The sequence below is a fragment of the Pempheris klunzingeri genome, chromosome 20, assembly GCF_042242105.1.
Source record: "Pempheris klunzingeri isolate RE-2024b chromosome 20, fPemKlu1.hap1, whole genome shotgun sequence".
Taxonomy (NCBI): domain Eukaryota; kingdom Metazoa; phylum Chordata; class Actinopteri; order Acropomatiformes; family Pempheridae; genus Pempheris; species Pempheris klunzingeri.
Genome location: NC_092031.1, coordinates 8,779,286 through 8,793,222, shown reverse-complemented (window position 1 = coordinate 8,793,222; position 13,937 = coordinate 8,779,286).

Below are 13,937 nucleotides of genomic sequence, written 5' to 3'. Positions count from 1 at the left end.
TTCATGTTTGTTAACCACTCGCGTTGTAATATTCCTTGGTGTTGTGTCTTTTGACTTTCTTCACTTGGACTGTTCATCGAGCAGCAAACATATCTCCGTGAGCCTGCTGTTTTGGGACGCGTGGGAAGCTATATACTCTGCACTACATCCCTTTCCTTCCCTTCCACTGCCCTCTCCGTCTTCCTCTCCCCTCCCTCTGCTCCATCTTTACACTTATCAGAAGAGACAGGTGAGTTAGTGCGCGTTCAACTTCAAACCGGCGTAATTGTTTTTCATACGGAATAAGAGCCGCGGACTCGACATGGATTGTAGAGGAACAACAGGGCTGATTAGCGAGGGTTAGATTTGCTTGCTGGACCATTTTGACACCTGTCTCCCTGCCTTCCCTGGAAGCTGGACCTGATCCCTCTATACTGTCAGTCACACTGGTGGGCAGAGAGAGAGGAGAGTAGACGAGATAATGGATTGAATAAGAGTAGGAGACTTTTCCCCTCTCAGTCAGGACCGTAATCACAGCTTGTCTTGAAAGTCACCATGATGGAGCTATTATACTGTACTCATGTTATCGACGGCTCATATTCAGGAGACAATAAAGCTTGGGAGCAATTAAGTCCAATGACTTTTCTATTCCATTACTGTAGTCAATGATGTAATGCTATTTTTAGATGGATTGCGCAGCGTCAATGAGGTATAAAGTTTGTTACATTAATGCTCTCATACATCACAAGCTATTACGGTGTTTTAACAACATTAATATTAGGCTTATTTAAAAGTGCGGTGAATAGCAGTGTGCTCTTATGTTCAGGAAAACTAATGTACAATATTCAAAGTATGCATCCCATCTGGCTGCATCTTGTTTACAGAACACAGTGGCAGCTTGGGGTTATTAATCATGTTTGTCTTAATTACCCCACATAGCTGCTCCATCCCCAACTCCGCATTTGACCTTTTTTCTGGATCCTTTCAAACCATTAATCATGCAAAGATCAACGCCAACCAAATAAGAGTAGATTGCATTGCATTGCCTCAGCTCCTCGTAGAGGCAAGTGGTCTACTTGGAAAGTAACTTATGTATAATTATCTGCAACTATGAGCTATCAGCACACAGCTGGTTTTCTTATTCGCCACTTGTATTTAAGAAAAGTAAAGTTAGGATAAGTTTTACAGCAGAAATGAAATTGTCGTCTACTGTAAGAAGAAAGTCTTCTTGGTTTGTAAGATAAACAGAGTCTTGTCTTCCTATGCCCTGCTTGCGAATGTGTCTTGATTCTTTGAATTAATGAGCGGTGACATTTTCAGAGACAAATAGTTCTTTCTCCAAGTACTGTTCCTGGTTTCTTGCCATATGGCCTGGAGCAGAGTCACTCCTAATCTTAATCTGACAGGTAAATGAGCGCCTGTGTGTGGTCTATCTGTTGACGAGGGACAGTTTAGTCCCGTGGGCTTCAATGTCCTTGCCAGGAAGGCAATACAGTTTACAGAGAGAGTCTTAAAGCAGGCATCTTTTCAGATGATTTTCATTTGTCACCACTGGCTTGAAGAATGAGATACTGCCATCTTTGAACAAATCACAGAGCAACCTCTCAGTATACTGATGAGACATGCATGACAAATGGCAATTAGAAGGTTGGTTTTGTTTCAAGAAATACATTTTAAATGGAAAACCTACATATGATGACCTGGAAAGGTGATCTGCTGATTTGCTAATCTCTGTTCTGAATGGTACTTCAGTGAAAGTCACGTCATTTATCATTCAAGTCGGCCAAGCAGTGGCTGGAATTTGCATCACACTGTGCAGTGCTGTGATATGGAGAAGAACTCCCTTTTCCACTCCTCCTCACCTTCAGTCAGTTAAACAGATGAACTATTGCAGGACAAAGATTAAACAGTAACTGGGGGTGCCACAGCACTATGTGAATGGGGCCTGACAGACATTTTATCAGTAAACCAATTAACATGATTTATGGTCGGGGGTAACCATGAGACTTGCCCATAAATACAAAGGGCTGGCTGAGCAGCTCCTTCTAAAGCGAGATGTTATCAGACTCCTCTCGATTCCGCTTTGCTGGCATGGAGTCAGCATGCATTTGTAAATGCAGCTACTGTGCATGGAGGGCCACCCCTCCTTACTTTGGGTCAGGAGTTCAAAGCCCAGCCTGAAGAGTTGAAGAGTGGGGCGTGAACTCCCGACCCCCCTAATGTAACAGGGCAAGCAATGGAAAACCAGTTCTTATCAGGCTTCTCCCACCCAGGTGCTCGGTCTGTCCATCCCATGAGATATAACATGGAAATAAATGGAATTCCTGGTATTGAGAGCACAATAATTTTAAAATTCCCACATGGCTAAATCAGAGTGTACCATCTGAGATGATTCAGGAGATTAAGATTTCAATAATTCACTAAGCCTAGCAAGAAAAACTGAATTGAAACTGAGCAATTGACTCACATCTATCAAGCAGAAGCTAAAGTCCTGACACGTGGTTTACTGCACCACTTCTCTCGTTGTGTGGAATTTTGGCCTTTCCCTTGAGTTCAAGCACAATGTTTGCTTGGGGAAGATTTACTGTTTCCCAAAAACTTGTTAATTGGATTCTGTCTTTTTCTAAGTGATGTACTGTTTTAACTCACGCAGTCAGAGGTCATCAGGTCTTTACCACGTGGTCACCTGAGGTCTTGGCACATTCTGGCTATAAACAAAACCTGACAGGTGGATTTTGTCACCAAATCAACTTAGATTTACATTCACTTAGATTAGAAATATGTAAAAGATGCAAATTCTCATAGCTCAAGTTGGCATCTTCAAGCTGCTGTGGGATACAGTCAAAAGTTTAAAAATAACAAAAAATAGTAATTGAACCTGAAAAGTTAAGAATATTTAATCACAGGTACAATCCCCAAGGTCAAGAATGGACCTCCATCCTTAAAGCTAATCAATGTACAGAGATGTAGAGCTCTGAGAAGCAGCACATCTCAAAACAGGTAAGTTTTTAGTATTTTTATGTGGGTCTATGGACTGTAATGTCAGTCGGTTGGTCCACCGCTTTGGTCCTGACAGATATCTCAACTATTGGATGGATTGTCATGAAAGTTTGTACAAATGTCCATTTCCAGAGTATGAATCCTCCAGACTTTAGTGATCCCCTGACTTTTCTCTTTAGCGCCACCAGTAGGTTGACAGTTGTGGCTTTGATTGAATTCAATAGCTGTTGAATGTTTGTACCAATTTTCCTGATGTTCCCATAGATGTTCCCCTCAGGATGAATTAGAGTAACTTAATTCATCATCATTCACCATCATCCGGTCAAAATGGTAATTTCTCCAATTCTTTCAGACTAAATACTTGGAAAACTAATGACATTCCCAGCTGTACTTTGTGTTGTGTTAGCATGCAAACATGCAAAACCAAAATTATAAACATCAGCATGTTAGCATGCTGACATTAGCATTTAGCTCAAACCACCACCATAGCTGAGTAGAGGTAGCATATAGCATGGCTGTAGACTCTTAGGCTTGTTGCTCAATAGATGACATAATTCATTTTCTGTTGGTTTGACTAATTGATTGATCTGCTAATCATGCCAGCACTAATTTAGATCATGGAGAATTTTTAAGGACATATTGCATAACTTGAGTTTATTTGCTTAGAAACACGTTAAAGTGATGGTCCCACCTTTCAGCAGTCCTTAAGGAAGTTTATTTAGGCTTATTAAAGATGTGGTTATGCGCTCTTTGCGTATTGTGTATGTAAGCTGCATTTTATGGTGACGGTGCACGCTAGGAGACAGCAATGATGAGCTCCTTATTCGCTCTCAGAGATCAGTGTGATCAAGTCATGATTAATCATGGCCGAGTGACTCTATGATTAATGTTTATACAATCCCTAAAGGAGCTGCAGGACATCGCACATCCGTCAGCATGTTTACAATTTTTCACCTATTACGAGGGAAGATGGAGAGCTCCATTTACAGTTCACTAACCTTTACGATGGCGGCCTCTCATCTGCATTTTATTTTCTTTTTAACACTTCAAGTCATCTACAAACGTCAAAATAAAACAGGCCCATGAAGTGTTCAGGCTCAGCTTTTGTAAGAACACTGCTGTTTGATTTAGTCGAGGGCATCCCACTCTCATTCCTGTTTTTATGAGAGCTTTTAATTTTTATTGAAGGACGGCGCAAAGTAAATGGTTCCTCATCTAAGGAAGATTAAATGGTCTTATACAATTTACAGAAACACGAGGGCATGAGGGACAAAGGCTTGAAATGAGCTTTACACTGCATGTCCTCTAAATAATGTGATGGGAGGTGGAGGCGCCGAGGGAGACGAGCAGCGAGGAGGATGTGCTTCTCTGCAGACACATGTAAATCAATTTGTATTGATCTAAACAATACAGCCAGCAGCTCTGCACATTCATTGATTAAACAATTAGATAACTGCTAGATCCATCCAAATAGAAAATTATATTTGATTTAGCTCAAACCTCACTGTCAAATGTGTTCATACTTTGATATCTGCCCGTAAACCTGTTTATAAGATATACTTATTTATGCAGCAATGTATCATTTATAAGTGGTGAAAGGTAAAAAGGTCATTTACTCAGATAGTTTTGACGTACATAAAGTTTATACTGCTCTCAGATGGTACTTAATTTCCAATGAGGGCCCCCCCCAATAGGTTAATCTAGCCTTGTATCCAGGCCTGTGGCCAGGATTTTATATGGTGTCATGGGTCCAAATTCCCCCACAGAATCCCCATGTCCCTAAAAATGTTTGACTCAAAAACATTCAATGTTTATATATGTATCTTTCACATTCTTGTCATTGTTAAACTTTTAATTTTTCTGTACATGTTTGACTCCCTGCACAACGATGATGTAAAAGCTGTTTTAGCCTGATAAATGTTAGCTCCCTCTCAGTTAAATTTACGATACTTTGTGTGTGCCTTAAATCAGTACAATTTGAAAATATTGTCGAAAAATATCCATTCCAGCTTTTAAAAGTACACTCAACTTCCAGTAAAAACATAAAGAATAGGATCTTAGTGTCCTTAATGGCAGCTCAGCTTACCTTGCAGATCTTGCACCAAATATATGATTATCTTTTAAACTATAATGCATTAATATAGATGGAACCACTTGGCTAGACCTTGCTGAGTAGCATCTGTGGCTACACCAGCTACAGAAGCTGCTTACATGTGACAATAAGTTACAATTTATCAGTTACAATAATCATAACAATGGTATAATGCTCTGAAAGGGGTCATGCTGCGTAATGATCACATGAACTCTTGATAATTCAGGCGCATTTAAGTAAAGGATCTAAAAACAAGTTCAACCACTGTAAATTCACGATGGAGCAATTATAAATCCATCTCGTAGTAAGAACATCATAATGTTTATTGCCATGGTGATTGCTGAGCAGCATGACATTTGGTGTTTCATTTGTGCACCCCTGCACCCTGTCATATTTGTCAGACCTTTGGCTGCAGTGTGTCTTTTTTTTTTTTCCTCCACTGTCTTTCAGAGTTTCAGAGGGCCAGTAAACCATGGCTTTCAATTCCCCTGCTCAGGTGTTTTCACTCAGGAATAGGAGTGATGAGCAAACGCTTTCAGACTCAATCCTTGAGCAAAGGGCTGTGCTGACAGGGATTATTATTTATTTGTCATGGTGGATGTAATAAGCTGTAGATACAGGATGGAGGGCCTGTGATTTATTGCTCTGTCGACCGCCACTAGCAGGACGTGCGCTCTAGCGTGCAGGATGAATACCGCACTGTCAGTTCTGTCCATCCGTCACCATCACCTCTCCCCGCCGCTGCCTCTCTCACACACCCTCCCATTTCATGCCACGATACATAAACAATCTTTCATTATTTTGATACCTTCTTCTCCATATTTGTTTTCTGCACGTATCGTGGGGGCCTCGGTTTTATGTGCCCCATTATTTTGATGCACTAGCTTGAGTTGTACATCTTTGGAGTTATTGTAGAGCGGCCGACGTTTCCATCGACTTCAACATAAAGAGAATGAAATCTGTTTCTATTCGTGTTTTGGTGTTTGCCAGACTCTTATTTTCGCATTTCGAGCAATGGAATTAATGCTCTTCACACAAAAATAAACAAATATCTTCTTTTCATTCAAAGATGATCTTTGTATTATCATATTTCACACAGCCATGCAGTGTGCTGTGTCCACTGGCACCAGCCACTGGGAAGGTTGTACTCCAAGTAATTATGGCCACATTTTGTTGCTGCTTTTAATGTTATTGAACCGCATCTCACAGAACGAGTGACTCTCTTGCCTCTCTGTAGGTCATGTAATCTTGTTAAAAGCCGTCATGGTTTTAGGATTATGTTATTGAAATGTCACTTAATTGGATAAACATTTTTCATGCCGTAAACACACAGCACTGGGTTCTGTTTAGTCGCCGTGGATATTGTTTACACGGCAGGGGGATTTGCGTAAGTGGAACTGACTCTGTAAACAGCGGCTCCCACTAGAGGCTTTATGTGAAAAGCAGGCTGAGAGTGAAGCATCAGGGAAAATACTTAGCCCACATATCAGAGCTGCGGACATGTGCTTGGCGAGAGGGAGCGAGCACGTCGGTGACAGCGCTTAATTAATATGAGGAATTGCCTTTGTGTCTGGGTAAACGACTTGAGCAGGAGCCGCTTTGTTGTTTAAGCCCACTCAGCTGAGTGTTTGGTGGGGGATTTTTTTTTTTTTTTTGTGAGTAAGGTGTAATCTGGGAATAACATTACAGCCCTGCATGGGAAGCAGCAGGCAGCCAAATTTTCATCCCTTAGATCAGACTCTGTATCAATCATTCCTCTTTTTCTTTCTTCTGCCCAAACAGCAACCACTTCCCTCTCTCTCCAGGCCCTCAGATGTCATTTACCACAACTCAGCTTGGTATCTGTCTTATTTAAAGGCTCATTTTTCCTCAGCAAATTGTTATTTATGGACTTTTGTTTGTTCTTGGGCATCATTACTAACAATACAGTTAATAGCAATCATTTGTTATTCGGCGCTGGTGCTGATTCTTGGGATGGGGGCAGTGAAGTGAGAATACTCATTTGGAGGTTGAGGAAAGTCTTGACAGGGCCCATTTATAACAAGATCATTCTGGAAAGTCCAGCCTATTAATAACCCTCCATCGCAGTCTAATTAGTGCTCCCTGATGTAAACGAGTCTGAATCATGGAGTTTGAATGTGTGAATTTTTCCTTTTAAAGATCAATGTTAGCATCATCAATATTTCTTTGAAATAGCTGATCAGTAGAAACCCAGATTATGGATTAGATCAACCCCATTCTTTTGGAGTGAATTTGTCTTTGTCGCTATTGGCTAGTTATATGTTTCCAGTATTCCTCATGTTTTTCTAAATACCATTCAGACCTTATCATACAATAGACGCCATCAGAGTCTGTTTATAACAAATTAATCTTGGATAGTGCGATATTATCTTAAATTGTTTTACTTAATTAAACATTTTCCAGAAAAGGGTTCAGCAGTTTTCTTTACTGGTTCTTCTCTCTTGAACAAAACATTAAGGAGGTTATTTAGTCAAGCAGCAAGCAGCTGTGTTCAGATCGAATTTAGCCCTGTGTGAAAACACTAAGCTGCCTCATTCAGCAAAACAAAAACAAACAAACAAATAAAAATGCAGGGTTATCTGGTAAAAAAGTTGAACCAGGCTCAACTTTTGCCGGATCACAACTGGACATAATCTGGCGGATTACTTTGTGAGTAAACACTTTATTTCTATGTGCTGATAAATTTCAGTTGCAAAATCCTGTGTCAGAGTACCAAATCAACAGCCCCGACCAACACAGCCCCCCCTGCGTTATTTCAGTACAAATATGTTCTTGGTATAAAAGCTGGCTATTAGGTAAGATGTGCACTCTATAACCACAACGTCCCTGGTTTAATTCCAACAGTGGATATTTCATGTCCTACCTCTCTTTTCCTCCTCACATTTCCTGTCTATCTCCACGCTATCACCCATCAAATGAAGGCAAAAACGACAGGTTCAGCATCCAGATAAGTGAAGTGAATCCAATACTAGATTAACATTTGATAAAATGCTATTAAATGCTAACCCTGTGCCCTATATAGCTTTAGATAGTTAAGAAAATCCACTGAAACCTCTATGTGGAATAGCTGACTCCATCCTTCTCCTCTTGTTTCTCTCTCTCTCTCTCTCTCTCTCTCTCCCAAAGTACTGTTGACTTGCTGCTTATCAAGCCTTAATTAGTGATGCATTTTCTGCCTGTGATGTCTACTGATGTATTTGAGAAGAAAAGGCAAATTGAGTTGTAGCCTGACCCGAGAGCCAATCCCTCTTCAAAATGTTCCCCCTCTTTACCTCCCTGCCTCTCTCAATCTCACCTCATCCCCCCTCACCCCCCCCTCTCCCTCTGTTTGCCATGCGAGGCCAGGAGTGGTCTGGAGAAATGAGGTGCAGCATTAGTGTTTTTTTGCTTGCCTGTGCAATAGAAAACGCTGCACGTCAGGGGCCCCGTCAGCAGATCGGGGAGATGCAGATGGGAGGTGAAAAAGCTCCCCGGTGGCAGTCGGGCCCTGCTCGGATGTGATTGCAGCCGCCAGGATGAAGTCAGCACTGACAAAGTGCGCCCATTGATGGATGGACAAAGCCGGGAACTGGATGTGAGAATGGATGGGGCCAGAGTGGGAACTTAACACAGACAAACAAAATGAAAGACAGAGAGGAATTACCTGCTAAAGCATTCCGGCAATACAAATCCCAGAGCAATTTACTTACTGCTAACTGAGCACAGGAGGACTGTTTGCATCGGTACAAGTGTGCCTGACAGCTGGAATGGCTTTCATTCTGTTGATAGAGGTTGCCTGATTTTACTCAATTGTTTTATGATTGCCTGTTTTTCAATATAGTCAAATTCATACATATTAAGTGCAAACACAAACTCCCACATAAACCTGCTTGTACACACACACAAACAGCTATGCACACGCACACATCTGGAGAATAGGGCTGAAATTTGAATAACCTGTCAATTACTGTTTCAATTATTCGATCAGTTTTTGCTACCCTTGTTTTTGTTTGTTCAAACGATAAATTTATTCTTCGAAAATTATTAAAAATAGTGAAAATAAACATTGCAGATTCCCAGAGCTGTTTTGGTTGTTTATTCTCTTCAACGAAAAGTCAAAACCCCAAAGATACTCAATTCACACTGATATAAAACAGAAATCCTCACATTCAACAAACCAGAACCAGCTAATGTTTGGCATTTAAATGCCAAATTATCACAATTTATTTTCTGTCAGTCGAGTGTTCGGTTCAGTGCTATTCCAGACTGATCTAGGCTGTGTAAAGTAGTTCTAAATCGTCTGCATGCTCAAGCACAATTTAATTTGTCCTGCCTCAAAGTGGACTGTAAAACACAAGATATTTTAGCTACCTCACGGCCTGAAGAGAACTAATAACCCCTGAAACTCAGGGCCAATAACCTTCCCAAATCCAAGACCTGTGTGGGGGGTAGAAGAGTTTGCTCCCTTGTTGGGGAATGAATTCTCATTACCATTGCACTAGCACTACATTAAATGTCAGTGTTGCTGCCGGATGGGGCCTGGAAGATTAAGACTAATGCTGTTGGCCTCAGGAACTCCGATTAGAACTATTCTCATTAATCAGAGTCTCAGAGATGGAAGCAATTTAAAGCCCCGGTCCTCTCTGAGCAAGGGGCAGGGCAGCACCCTGTCACCGACGAGGGGCGACGCACTCAGACCCATTCACCATCCCTTCATTATGGTCGCCAAGGACATATGAAGGCTAGTCAACCCCTGATCCTCACTTCCAATTAATCTGACCACTAAAGATCTCCTTTCACTCACAGATTGTCAGATTGGGGTAAATAAAACTCTTTTTCTGCAGTGCGCTCATGGTTTGGTTTGACATATGATACAATGACTCAAGGTGCAGCTCTCTCTAGATATTTTTATCAAAGTTGATACCGTTACTGAACAAAATGTCTTATTTATACCTCCTGAGGTGTAAAACGTGCAAAAAACAGTTTTCAAGTTTCATCATTTTTAGGTTTTAAAGGCTTCACACACTTATGGACCAACCACAGTATTTTCACTTATTTTGCCTAATTAAATCTCTTGTTAGGACTGTGTGGGTGTGCACAGATTGTGCTTGATGGACATTTCTCTGCCCCCTCCATTAGTTTTACTGCATGTCTTTAGGTGGAAGGAATTACACCCTCATCATCCTTATTAGTTCATGAAGTTTGGTGACCTGTAATTCTCCTGACCTGCAATGTAGCTCTCAGCAGAGCTCTTCCCAACTTCAACCCCAGCAGAAGTTTAATTAGCCAGAATGAGTGAAAACACTTGTGTGGGTGTGCTGGGCCTTTTAAATCTTCTATTTGAATCTTCTTAGTTAGATGAAAATGTCCAGTAAGCTGAGGAATTACATTCATATTTTGTGATTCTGCAGCACACAGTTTATGTCCAATGCAGATATTAATTGCCTGTGCAGAATGGAGTGTGCCCTTTACTGTATGTAATGAAGCTACAGTGGGTGTGGAGGTCCGGATAGTGGACGGCTGTCTATACCGGAGATTGCATCCTCCCACTGTTAAAAAAAATTAAAGGTTATTCATGAAGTTTTTTATTCCCTAAACAAGTTATGTTTACAGCCAGTGTTTCTCAACAAAATACATTGTGTGGTGTGTTGTCCTTGAGATCTATCAAATATGATGAATGCATTTCCCCTGAACATAAAACATTGGCTGTACATTATAAACGTCAATGTTTACAAGCTTGTGGTCTGCTTTTTCCCGGCCTTTGTAGACACTGAAAGTGTGAAACCAACAACAGGATGTGAATGCATTTGTGTATAAACATAACAAACCTGTAAGAACCTGCTCTATAGCACTACTAGTGGTCAAAAACTCCACAGAGTAACTTTAATGTTGTTTGTTGTTTTTTGGTTGTTTAAACTTCTCTGTTTTGTAACTACACTGGACTTGTGGTGCTTGAATATTATAGAAGTTGATAATTGAAGAAAATGTTGCTAAATGGTGTCACTGAGCACAAACCAGGGATTTCCATAATCCTCTGTCTGGTGAGTTGCAGGAAGAAATATCATATAAATTCAAGCATCTACACACAGATTGATTTTCGATTTTTGTTGTAGGACAAAGATGTTGTTAACGACCCAAAGCTTGTCAACATTTTCAGGCAGCAGTTAAGGTCTCTGACAGCTCAGAGTATTAATGGATGACAGTCATTACAGTCACTAGCATTTAATGTATGCAAACAAAAATTGAAAACCTTTTCATTGTCATAACTGCAATTTAGTTTGTTTTGTGACATGTCATCTCATGATTTGTGTCTTTCTGTCAGCGTCCAAGGTTATCCATGCCAGTGTGGTAACAGAAGGCCAAAGAAAAGCTTTGGGGTTCAAACTGGATGCAACCTGTGTTTGGTTCTCAATTAGCACCTGTCACAGGAGGCAAGCTGCTGGGCTCTTGCTCGCTGTGACACCCAATAGATGGGCTCCTGCTTTGTAAACCACCAGGGACGGAAGCAGCTCCTTGGTGGGAGTCTATGTATTCTGTAAACAGGGAGGCAAAAGGGAGTGAATCTCTCATAAATCTTGTGGTGTAGTGGTATCGTTTCCTTCAGGTGACCTTGGCGAGGCTGCAGGATGGGAAGCCTGGGTGGCGAGAGGGGAAAAAAAGCATCCTATGATATGAGCAAGTGGAACGGGGTGTGCCATGAATCAGAGCTGCCTGTGATTAGCTAAAATCTTACGCATGCGAACTTTGTCTTTGCTGTTGCTCATCACTCAGACTATTTAGCCCCAACTATAAAAAGCTGAAAATAATCTCAAATATGATGCCAGTTTGTGGTCAGAAAAGGTCATTTGGTTAGAAATATTTCTGGTAAATTGTTTCCTCCATGCAGGCTGCAGAGCAGGACCATCAAGCACATTTCTCTACCCCCATTTGCGTTTCAAACAAATACTTATCAACAGGCCATGAAGTAATCAATGAGGATAATCCATCTGGGAGCTTGTCGATATGGTAATGACTCTGTCTCATCGTTATTGCCACACAGCCATAAATCATTCGCTTTACCAGAATGCTTAGCAGCTGTTGCAACAATCCCATGGTTGTGTGGAATAAAGTGCTGCCTTTTGTGATCAATGCCTCAGCATTGTGCTGCTCCGCACACTGATTGTTTTCAGATTTTGAGAAAAAGCTGGACGGATTGTATATCAATAAGTGGAGGGGCTCTAACAAAAAGGTATGCTGCAGGTATATCACTCTGACTTAATCAATCTCCCTATTATGCTTTGTTAATGGTGCATTCATACATGCATTAGTGCCAGATATGTGTTAAAGGAGCAATCTGTAATCCAAAACTAAACAAAAAGGTTGCAACAATACTAACCTGCTGGCACTCTCAAATTGACTGAAAGTTCTTTTAACACAGACCAGCAGTACACAGCATTAAAGCTATTTATGTCTTCTGCTATTAAGGGTTTGTTTACAACAGGTATTTTGTGAGAAAAATGGCAATTGTCAAATTATGATCATCTGACAAACAAAAACACAAAATGGTGGTGTTAATTCATCAGTCAGACAAAATGATGTACAAACATTGGTCTTAAAGTCTATTTGGTCAAAATAATGAAAACACATTTCAATAAAAATGCTGTAGTTACTAAATGTTGCAGTTTAATTACAGATATTCCTGCACTTTCCTCTAGTATCATCTTAACCCAAGCCTAGCATCAGCAATATCAACCCTGAGCTCTAAAAATTGCATTCATACACAATTAAGTTGTACTAACAAGTAATGTTTTGTAGGTAGAATAAGTAAGATTTAATAAATACTACAGGAAGTGATGAATCAAGAAACAAGTCCAACATGTAACCCCTTTAAAACCTGAACGTTACCTGTCTTTATGCTAAACTAAGCTAAGATAACTGGCTAGCTGGCTGTATTTTCAAATAAACAGAAAGACATGAGAGTGGTACCAATCTTCTCATTCGACTCTCTGCAAGAAAGTAAAGAACCGGATTTCCCAACATGTTTAATTTTTCCTTTAAAGTCCTCCAGTGTGCACATTAAGCTACCCACCCTGATGTCCTATGTATGAGTTGGGCAGAGTGAGGATGACAAACTTCCTACACTGGAAAAGACATGCCAGCGGATGTAATCCAGGCAGCAATTACGTTGCCTTCGAAACGCAGTCAGCAAAGCAAATCATTACTATATGAAGAGATTTTCTAACAGATTGGAAACGATGAACTGTGTGTGTGTATGTGTGTGTTCTTGTTCTTGCTACATAGTGAGGACCAGAGCATGCTTTTAACCAGCAGAGTGAGGACATTTTTGGGAAGTGAGGACATTTTGGCCAGTTTTCACAACTTCAAAAGGCTGTTTTAAAGTTAGGACTTGGTTTTTACGGTTAAGGTTGGGGTAACGGTTTGGGTAAGGCATTTAGTGGTGATGGTTAATGTTAGTGTAAGGGGCTGGGGAATGCATTGTGTCAGTTAGGGTCCTCACAACGATAGAAGTATAAGTATCTGCGTCCATGTGTGTCTCAAGTGCAGGTGCTGTTAATAAAATTGGTTTGTTATTTATTAAAGTTATATGCAAACATTAGCAATAAATTACAGTGATTTATTTGGTTAGAGAAATTAAGTAATTGCTGATTTATAGTCTACAGACTCCATGAACTCTCAGCAGATGTAAAATATTCATAAAACATCAGAGTTCTTGTCCACGGTCGTGTTGTACAGCTTGCACGGCCAGATTTCAGGCTGAACTTAATTTATTTTGGCCCTGTGTTCCAGAAAGGCAGGAAGGACTTGCAGACGCTGGCTGAGTGAAGGAAAAAAGACAATTAAAACTGATAGCACTCGTCCACATAAG